The sequence below is a fragment of the Canis lupus genome, chromosome 21, assembly GCF_003254725.2.
Source record: "Canis lupus dingo isolate Sandy chromosome 21, ASM325472v2, whole genome shotgun sequence".
In the NCBI taxonomy this organism is placed as follows: Eukaryota; Metazoa; Chordata; class Mammalia; order Carnivora; family Canidae; genus Canis; species Canis lupus.
Genome location: NC_064263.1, coordinates 11914206 through 11924198, shown reverse-complemented (window position 1 = coordinate 11924198; position 9993 = coordinate 11914206). Strand labels below are relative to the sequence as shown.

At 36.9% G+C, this 9993-nt stretch overlaps 1 long non-coding RNA gene across 1 annotated transcript in view; it reads right to left on the bottom strand.

Annotated features, from left to right (window-relative positions):
- Nucleotides 1-999: 999 nt before the first annotated feature.
- Nucleotides 1000-9993, bottom strand: part of LOC125753233 (uncharacterized) — a 52299-nt gene continuing 43305 nt past the window's right edge. The window contains exon 2 of the long non-coding RNA XR_007404524.1: nt 1000-3140. This is a non-coding gene — a long non-coding RNA (uncharacterized LOC125753233). The remainder of the gene's footprint in view (nt 3141-9993) is intronic.

Here is a 9993-nt window from a genome sequence, read left to right as displayed (position 1 = left end):
CTAATACTCTACTAAGGCCTTTATTATAAGGCTAAGAGAACTTTATTGCCCAGGCTATAAAACTAAAAAACCAAAAGAATTCAACCTCTTCTAAGAAAGTGTCACTGAACATTGCCGGCTAGAGTGATTCTCTAGCCCCTCTAAAAGTCTGTGACACATGCTACTGATGGATCATCGAGCCAGACCTGAGTTCAAATTGTGGTTTTCCCACTCACTATCTGTATAATCTTGGAGAAGTCACTTAGCCATGGGTCTTGGAGTTTTCATGTCTGTATCCAGTAGGTATCGCAAGCCCCATTCTTTTTTTATAGCTGAATCTTACCATTATCCCCTTTCATTTATGAAGGAACTCAGACTGGGAAGCTATGTTCCTGCTCCAAAGTCACACTACATAGAAATACTTGCATTGGAATTTAAACCTAGAACTGTCCAGGTCTGAGATATTCGCGCTTACTGTCAAGCAATCATGCATAATCAAAAGTTCAGAACACATAGTAGATATTTGGCAAGTGCAAGCATAGTATGCTGGTTAAGAGTGAGGGTCTCTCTGTGCCTCAATCTCTTCCCCTGTAAAGTGGAGATAAAAATAGCGCAACTTTGTCAGGTTGTTCTGAGTACTGAGTTAATGCATATAAATGCTTAGAATAAGTACATAAAACATATGATCATTGCTTGCGGAGCCTGGGTGGCTCAGTCCATTAAGCATCTGACTCTCCATTTCAGCATTTCAGCTCAGGTCTTGATCTCACAGTCCTGGGATCCAGCCTAGAGACCCGCCCCCAGCCCCACCCTTTGTGGAGCCCAGTGTGGGACTCCGCCCTCAGCAGAGTCTGAGGATTCTCTCCCTCTCCCTCCCTCTGTCTCCACTCGCTCAAATAAATAAGTAAATATTTTAAAAACTATATAATCATTGCTTAATAGCAATGATTTCTGAACTTTTTCTCACCAGTCTGTTCTATACATGCATCATTATCTAATTTATGAAGGAGCAAAACGTAGTCAGTAAAAAAGAAATAATTTATTTTCTTTCTTTTATTCATCACATTGAGACAAACAGATTATGTTTAATTTTTAAAAATTATACATTCATGTAAGCACATTTTCAGGAAGTGTGGCAAATACAGAAAGTACAAAAAATAAATCATTCATAATTTCATTGGCTAATAATCACTGCCAACATTTTACTGCATTGTATTTTATTACTTATTTCTATGTTTATTCCTCTGAAGTGTATATACGCATAGATATGTAAATACAGTTAAAACAATACCATATAGGTATCTTGATTTCTTAAATCTAATTGTTTACATAATGGGGATTTCCTTTGTTTCAAGCATTATGAAATGTATTTTTTCCAAACAGTCATCTTCCATTGTCCCTTAAAAGTGTATTTAAGATAATGCTCAGGCAATTATTAGTTTTGAACCCAAATAGAGCTTTTTAGGTATAACATCACTACAGTTAATGAGTTTTTTCTATTTTTAACCCCATATGTATGAAGTGATATATCACAGGAAATGGCATGTTAAGGAAATATCATTTCCTTTTTCAAAAGATAATAAAACATCTGTGGGGCTTTTTTTCCAAACTGAAATAGGGAGTAATAAAAATAGTCTTCTTGAGCTATATAAATTATCCTTCATATATTTTGGGAGTTCATCCAAAATGCAAATTTCACAAAAAAATCAATGTGGTCTTTGAACACAATTTTTAGCATGTGCAAATTTGCTAAATCTAATTATACTTCGCACTTAGCACTTCTTATCTTAAGAGCATCAAAGCATTTCACACATCTTAATAAAGACTCAAAGTTTTTTTAATTAAAGATTTAATCCAGAGTGATATTCAACAAAGAAAAATCTATAAAAATATCCTTTATATGATGCTACATGTAATATATGGTAAGATTCAATTTATCGAGCACTAAAATAAATGCTCTATTTCAAGATGAATATTATAGCAAATGGAATCAAATAAACCCATTTATTCTCATTTTTACCTATGATAATTATATTAAAATAGATGCAAATAGTAACCTTTTTTTTTTAAAGATTTACTTATTTATTTATTCATGAGAGTCACACAGAGAGAGGCAGAGACATAGGTAGAAGGAGAAGCAAGCTCTCGCCCAGTCCTGGGAACCCAATACAGGACTTGATCCCAGGACCCCGGCCGGGGTCATGCCCTAAGCCGAAGGCAGAAGCTCAACCACTGAGTTACCTGGGCGTCCCGCAAATAGTAACTTTTTATCAAATATAGTAAATTAGATAACTGAATAGTTTTTAAAATTTTACAAAATTCTCATGCTTTTCTATATCTCATTTAAAATTAAAATTTGTGCAACCCCTAAGAAAGGTTTACTCCCCAAACCTAACTTCCTGAAAGATAGTGGAGGATAATTAATAGGGAGGCACCTCCCAGGGGAAGAGTCGGGACATGCAAAAAATAAAAGATGAAATGTTTTCAGAAAGTAAAATAAACGTTTTACTTTATTTCCATTTGTTAGGGAAGAGGGCAGGCACAAAGCCTGCCTGCCAGAATGTTCAACATTGCCAAGGACCACACACTGCAGTAGAATCCTACTCTTTTCTTTGAATGGAAGTTTTCATTGCAATTATCTTATCCCTGGTCCAGTACTACTTACTGGGTGAGCATGGAAGAGCAAAAAACTTGCTTTTTGCTTTATATGCTGCAAAATGATTCAAACTTAATGTAGAGGAAAAAAAGCATCACCTGAAGATCATAAATACCCGGATGGTAGTCTCTCTTGACATGAAATAACTGTCTTCTACTATGTGGCAGGAAGAGTTAAATAGGTATGTGATGCCCACAAAGGTGCAAGTAGCAGAAATTGGCCAGCCATTCACCGAAACCATTTCCTGTGTTTCCCTGAGATTATAGCTTGACTACTTCCCACTGAACTTTCAGTCAGATATAACTATGTGACCTATGTCTGGCCAGGGGAATGTCACAGATATGAGCAACAACTTTTAGACTTGACTCATAAAATTACCTATGCATAATCCTTCATGTTCTTTCTCTTTCCACAGCTTGATGAAAAAGAACACAGAGATCTTGCAAGCTGTATGTTGAAAATGAAGATGTCATAGGATCTAAGGAGCTCAGGCACTTCGACTTCTCTGTGGAATGAAGTAAAGGGATCAGATTTTCCTTCCTTCCTGAAACAATTCATAAACTGGACAAAATATTTAAAACAATGATTTACAAGGCAATGAATATCAGGCAGCGAAGGACAGTGATCCCCGAGAGACAGTCAACAAGGTAAGCTCTACAACTGTCTCAAAAGCTTCCAGGACGTGGTTGAGGGAGTGGGAACCCAGAGAGGACCCAGCACACCTGTCTGAACTGAGAAGTCAGAGATGGTAATCTGGGGACACGCAGGCAGCCAGAGTTTACAGGATAGAGTACTCGAAAGGAAACAGCAAGAGAGAACATAAGAGAAATGCAGAGGGTATCCCCTTTAGTGTTCAGCAAAATACTCATCAGCAAATGTGTGTGAGGAAACTACCTAAGGCTGGAAAAAGAATGTTCTAGAGGAAACAGTTCCTGGAGATCACACAGGGCTAGAAACATCTTATCAGCTAAGCTGGAAGACCTCATAGTTTATGAAATACTGGGGAAAGGTTTTAGAAGGGTCTTGTCTCAGTAGTGGGACAAAATTAGCCTAAGACTAAATGCTTCTCTAGTCCTGCCCAACAAATATTAAAAGCAAGTTCTAAAAGGATAAAACTGTTTCTAACTAACATAACGGTATCGCAGAACAAAGTTCAAGAATGTTTATAGGAATACAAAAACCAGCCGCCAACGAGGTAAAATCTACCTTGTCTGACATCCGATCAAAAATTGCTAGGCATGCAAAGAAGCAGGAAGATACTACCCATAATGAAGAAGAAAACCAATCAATCGAAAATCGACCCAGAACTAACACAGATAATAGAATGAACAGACAAAGGCATTAAAACAGTAATTGTACTAGCTATACTTCATATGTTCAGAAATTTATTAAATTAATAAAACCAGCTATAAGATAATATAATATATTATCTTAATATAATATATTATATATTAATTTATAATAATATAATTATTAATTATAATTAATAATATATACATATATATTTATTTTTTATTTATATATAAATAAAAATATATATTTTATATAAAATATATAAATGTAACACTGTATTAGTTTGTATACATTTGTATACATTTACATTTATAAATGTAACACATATATTTATAATATATAAATATATTTTTATTTATATATATATATATATCATACCATTCTGTTGTATACAAACTAATACAGTGTTACATTTCAATTGTATCTCAATAAAACTGGTGGAGAAGAGACTAAAAAGATCAGAGCTTTTAGGTGAAAGTTACAATGGTTGAAATGAAAACCACACTAGATGATATTAACCAAATGCAGGAGACTTATTAGTGAATTTGAGGCCATGGCAACAAAAACTAACCTACATAAACACACAGGGGTAAAAGAATTGAAAAAAAAATAGGTAAAACAGAGCAACTGCTTTGGAAATAGTTTAATAGCTTCTAAAAATGTTGAACATACACCAACCATACGATCCAGCTGCTCCTAGGTCTTTACCCCCGAGAAATGAAAGCATATGCCCATCAAAGACGTGTATGTGGATGTACATTTATATGTAATAGCTCAAAACTGGAAACAATCCAAATGTCCATCAACCACTGAACAGGGGAACTGTGTCATATATCCCTACAGTAGTACATTACCTAACCATAAGAATGAGTTAAGTATGGATACATGCAATAATGTGGGTGAATGTCAAAATAATTATGCTGGGTGCAAAAGGCCAGAAAAATTAAGTGTACACATTGTATGATATATATATTTCCCTCACCCCCTTCAAAATACAAACTAATGCATAGTAACCAAAGGCAGAATAGTGGTTGTCTAGGGAGAGGATGAGGATAAGAATGGCTTGTTGGGAAGAATTACAAAGGAGCACAAGGAATCTTCTAGGGTGACAAATATGTTAATTTTCTTGACTCTGGTGATAGTTTTATAAATGTATACATATGTCAAACTTATCTAATTGTATACTTCAAATATATGCAGTTCATCACATGTCAATTATTCCTCCATAAATCTGTTAAGAACAATGTTAAAGATCTTAATCCCTAAAAGTATGGAAAGCAATGAAAAAATTTAGTCTTGATGTAAGTTATAAACAAACCTGTATTGTATTGAGCCATTTCTGCCTGTTTGTATGTTATATACTTACCACTATAGCTTTTTACTAGGGCTTGTCCCAAGATATTAACCTGGTCCCATGATATTAACTTGTAGTAACTAAGACTGTATGCTTTCTAATTCATGTCCAGTTGGACATAGAGTCTTTTTTAGTAGCTTCCATAGGAGAAAGAGCTTTTATTTTCAAAAGCCTCCATGTATGTATCCTCGTATCTTATTAGTCTAAATTGATTTATGCTACAATGTCAGCACCACCATAGATAATTACATAGGCGATGCCTTGAACAAGGGCATCCAACCAAGGGGGAAAAAATGAGGACTCAAACCCAGCATGCGCTCTGCTTACTAAACTTGTACAAATCTGATGCTGGACTGCATTCACCTGCAAGAAAGGTACATCTTTCTCTAATTGCACAGAGTTGACATACAACCTTATGTAGGTCTGGATCCTAGTGGTCAGGCAGATAGACTCTAGTAGGAAAAGGAAAGGAACAGAATGGTAGCTAAGGGTGAAGTGAACCAGAAAATGACCACTACAATGCTCATGGTGTTACGATTGTTGGTATGGCTATCATGCATTTACTATATTCCTATGTCTTTTCTGATATTCTAGATAAAAGCAATCTCACTTATCTGAAATCTTATACAGTTTTATCTTATAAAAAATCTCTTACAGGGGCACCTGGGTGGCTCAGTGGTGAGCATCTGCCTTTAGATCAGGTCACAATCCCAGGGTCCTGGGATGGAGTCCCACATCAGGCCCCTGCAGGGAGCCTACTTCTCCCTCTGCCCATATCTCTGCCTCTCTCTCTCTGTGTCTCTCATGAATAAATAAATAAAATCTTTGAAAACATAAAAAATAAAATAAATAAATACATACATACATACATACATAAATAAATAAATAAATAAATAAATAAATAAATCTCTTAAAGAGGCATCTGGGTGGCTCAGTTGATTGAGCATCCAACAATTGATTTCGGCTCAGGTGGTGAAATGGAGCCCCACATCCAGCCCTGCTGCACTTAAGACTCACTTAAGATTCTCTCTGCCCCTTCCTTTGTCCCTCCCCCTGCTCACACTCTCACACCCTCTAAGTAAATTTTTTAAAAATATTTTTAAAAATCTCTTACAGTGATTGTAACTTTCTACCTTTAATTATAATTAATTGCATGCATTTAATAAGTTAGGAATACAACCACAGAGACAGCCTAGGATTGGAAGACTGTGAATCAAAATTCCTGTAGGGGGAATCCCTGGGTGGCGCAGCGGTTTGGCGCCTGCCTTTGGCCCAGGGTGCGATCCTGGAGACCCGGGATCGAATCCCACGTCGGGCTCCCGGTGCATGGAGCCTGCTTCTCCCTCTGCCTGTGTCACTGCCTCTCTCTCTCTCTCTCTCTCTCTCTCTCTCTCTCTCGTCGGGCTCCCGGTGCATGGAGCCTGCTTCTCCCTCTGCCTGTGTCGCTGCCTCTCTCTCTCTCTCTCTCTCTCTCTATCATGAATAAATAAGTAAATAAATAAAATCTTAAAACAAACAAACAAACAAAATTCCTGTAGGACTTAATGGAGACAGAATTTTTTTGGTCAAGGGACACCTGGGTGGCTCAGTGGTTAAGTGTCTGCCTTTGGCTCAGGGCGTGATCCCGGAGTCCTGGGATCGAGTTCCACATCAGGCTTCCTGCATTGAGCCTGCTTCTCCCTCTGCCTATGTCTCTGCCTTTTTCTCTCTCTCTCTCTCTGCCTCTCATGAATAAATAAGTAGAATCTTTAAAAAAAATTTTTTTGGTCAACAAAGGAAAAGCTGGTCTAATTACAAAGAGTTCCACCAATACCTCTATTTTGAGTGGAAAGTACTTAGGTGCCAAATGTAACTATGCCACCTCCCCTTTTCTCAAGACAAGAAATGACAGGAATTCTTGAGCATATAGTGTGTTATATCCAACAATGACCAAGAGTGCAAAATGTTTTGATGGATGCAGTACCCAAGAAGGAAAGTTTCCTAGACACTTTCAAGATGTAGCAGTGAATCTGGGAGATCAAACATAGGAGTAAATGAATCATCTAGAGAACCAAATTAAACATCAATTCTGCCACTAATTCCAGTGCCAGGTTTACTTTTGGATTTCTACCAGTTTGGTGCTATGTGATGGCTGAAAGTTGTCAAAACATCATGTTAGTAAGTCATGGTGAACTCATACCGAGCTGGTAGCAGAACAGTCAGTGCAAGCACATATGCTGGGCGGGTCACTTGTTCGCTCCTACCAATTTTACAAGTTCACTGGCAGTATATACAGCAGTAAATACAAAGTGAAGGAATTTTTATTAAATGATCCTTTAAATTTTTCAATGTTGAATTTTATAATGCACCACTAATCAAATTAGCCTGCCAAAATAATGTTTCGGTAGTGACAAAAATGTTTCTACTAAAAATCACATTAAAATGATAGTGATAGTGAAAAATAACCAAAGAATAGTCTGGGCATCTCAAAAGAACAAATCAAAGTACACAAAATGTAAAATACAGAATAAGCCAATGCTTATTTGTACTATTAAATTCTAAACTGGTATTGAAAAAAATAAAAAAATAAAAAATAAACTGGTATTGAAATTTCAGTGATATATTATAATTTATATACTATGCTAGGTGCTGTGGATGTACAAATGAAAATGATATGATTTATCCCCATGAATAATCACTGTGAGATAGACATAGAAACTATAAAACAGTATGGTAAAAACAGTATGGTAAAAATAAGACAAATATTATAATTTATATATTTATTTTTATATAAAATATGTATTATATATTAAAAAATATATATATATATCCAGAAATTGTTTAGATGATGGAATAAGTCACTCAGAATGGTAGCAATAGAGGGAGGAGGGTCAGGGAAACAGGTACAGAGGAGATGTTGGGATTCAGTTTTAAATAAATGGTACAGAGTATGAAGACCATTCTAGGCGGAGGCAGAGTACATGCCCTGGAAACACAAGGGTCAAATTTTTTAAAAGATCTAACTGTATGGAGTGGTGAATTCTGTGACAAAATAAACTACCCAGAAAAGTAATATGCTATGTTTACTCAGACTGAATAGTATATTTGAATTTACCTAGTTGAACATACTATACTTATTTAACTAATTTCTTCCTAAAGCCAAAGAAGATAAAATTATATTTTACAATGTTTGGGGCAGCCCCAGTGGCTTAGTGGTTTAGTGCTGCCTTCAGCCCAGTGTGTGATCCTGGAGTCCCAGGATCGAGTCCCATGTCGGGCTCCCTGCATGGAGCCTGCTTCTCTCTCTCTCTCTCTCTAACAAATAAATAAAATCTTAAAAAAATAAAATGTTTGCATATGGGCTACAAACATTAAGATCTTACACTTCATCTAGCATATTAGTTAGGGTACTCCAGGGAACCAGTAGGAGACAATCAGTTGGACAGACAGATAGAAAGATAGATACACAGGTATTATAGGAATAGGCCACATGATTATGGAGGCTGAGAAGCCCCACAGTCCATTGTCTGCAAGCTGGAGACCCAGGAAAGCTGATTGTAGAATTCAATCTGAGTCTGAAAGCATGAGAACCAGGGAAGCTGATGGTATAAAACACTATTAGTGATTGGATCTAAGCTAACTTTTCAATCATTGAATCATTGAGTGCCCTCGAAATTACTTGGTAAAGCTTTAAACTGACTGCGCTAAAGCTGGGATGACTATTTTAATAGACACCTGGTAAGGAAAAATAGTCTTACTAAAAAGGAATACCTGAGAAATACAGGGTTTTATTCATCATGACAGTCAGTGATATTCTTTCAGCTCTAAAAACTGGAACTGTGAGCTTGAAAATTTGCAAATGTAAGAACTTGTAAGTGATAATCAAAAGAGATCGTGGCTGAAGAAGTGGAACATGGCTCATTCAGCTTCTTCCAGGAGTTCTTGCCCTCGCTGGGCCTGGCTTCCTACCCTTCTGTGATTTGCGTGTTGCCCTAATGGCTTCCCCACAGAAAGACCCACTCTGTTTGTCTTAGTTCCAATTCTCACTCTTCTCTCTACCCAACTTCACAGCCCCGCTGTGCCATCTGCCTTGAAGCCCTTCAGAACTAATTCCATTGTGTCTTTATTCCTGTTCCAATCAGTCACCTCCCAAAGTTCAGGACTCTTGGATCATTCACTGTCTCCTGCTTGTGGCTCTGAATCCCCTACTGTCATTTCGATTCTTATCTAGGTTCAGCATTTGAAATCATTCCACTGTGTCCTCAGGAACTCATCCATTATGTCATCCACAAAGTCCTCTACTTCAAAACAGTGTCTCTCAACAGTCTCTCCACCTTCTGGAAACTGACTTTTGCTAAGGATCCTGTCTTCCCTGTGGCTGTCTAACATGCCAACGTAGTCATAAGACATTAATATATGGTTAGTAGTTGGAAGAAAAGATTGGTCCACAGGAAGACTTCCAGGATGGTTTCCTTCAACCTCCAGGTAAATGAGCTTCGGTGACCCTAGAATTATCATAGGAGACACTATTTAACTTTCTTATGTATTTTATGCTGCAACTGTAACAGAACAGAACTACAGAGAATCTTTGAGTTATAACCTCATTTCACATTTTTATGTGACTAGGAGTCTAGGTTTGTACTTACTTCCAGGGGTCTGAATGCTGGCCCTTCAGTCTCCTGCTTGTGTGATTCTATGTAAGATTCCTAACCCTTTGCAGCCCGAATTGTCT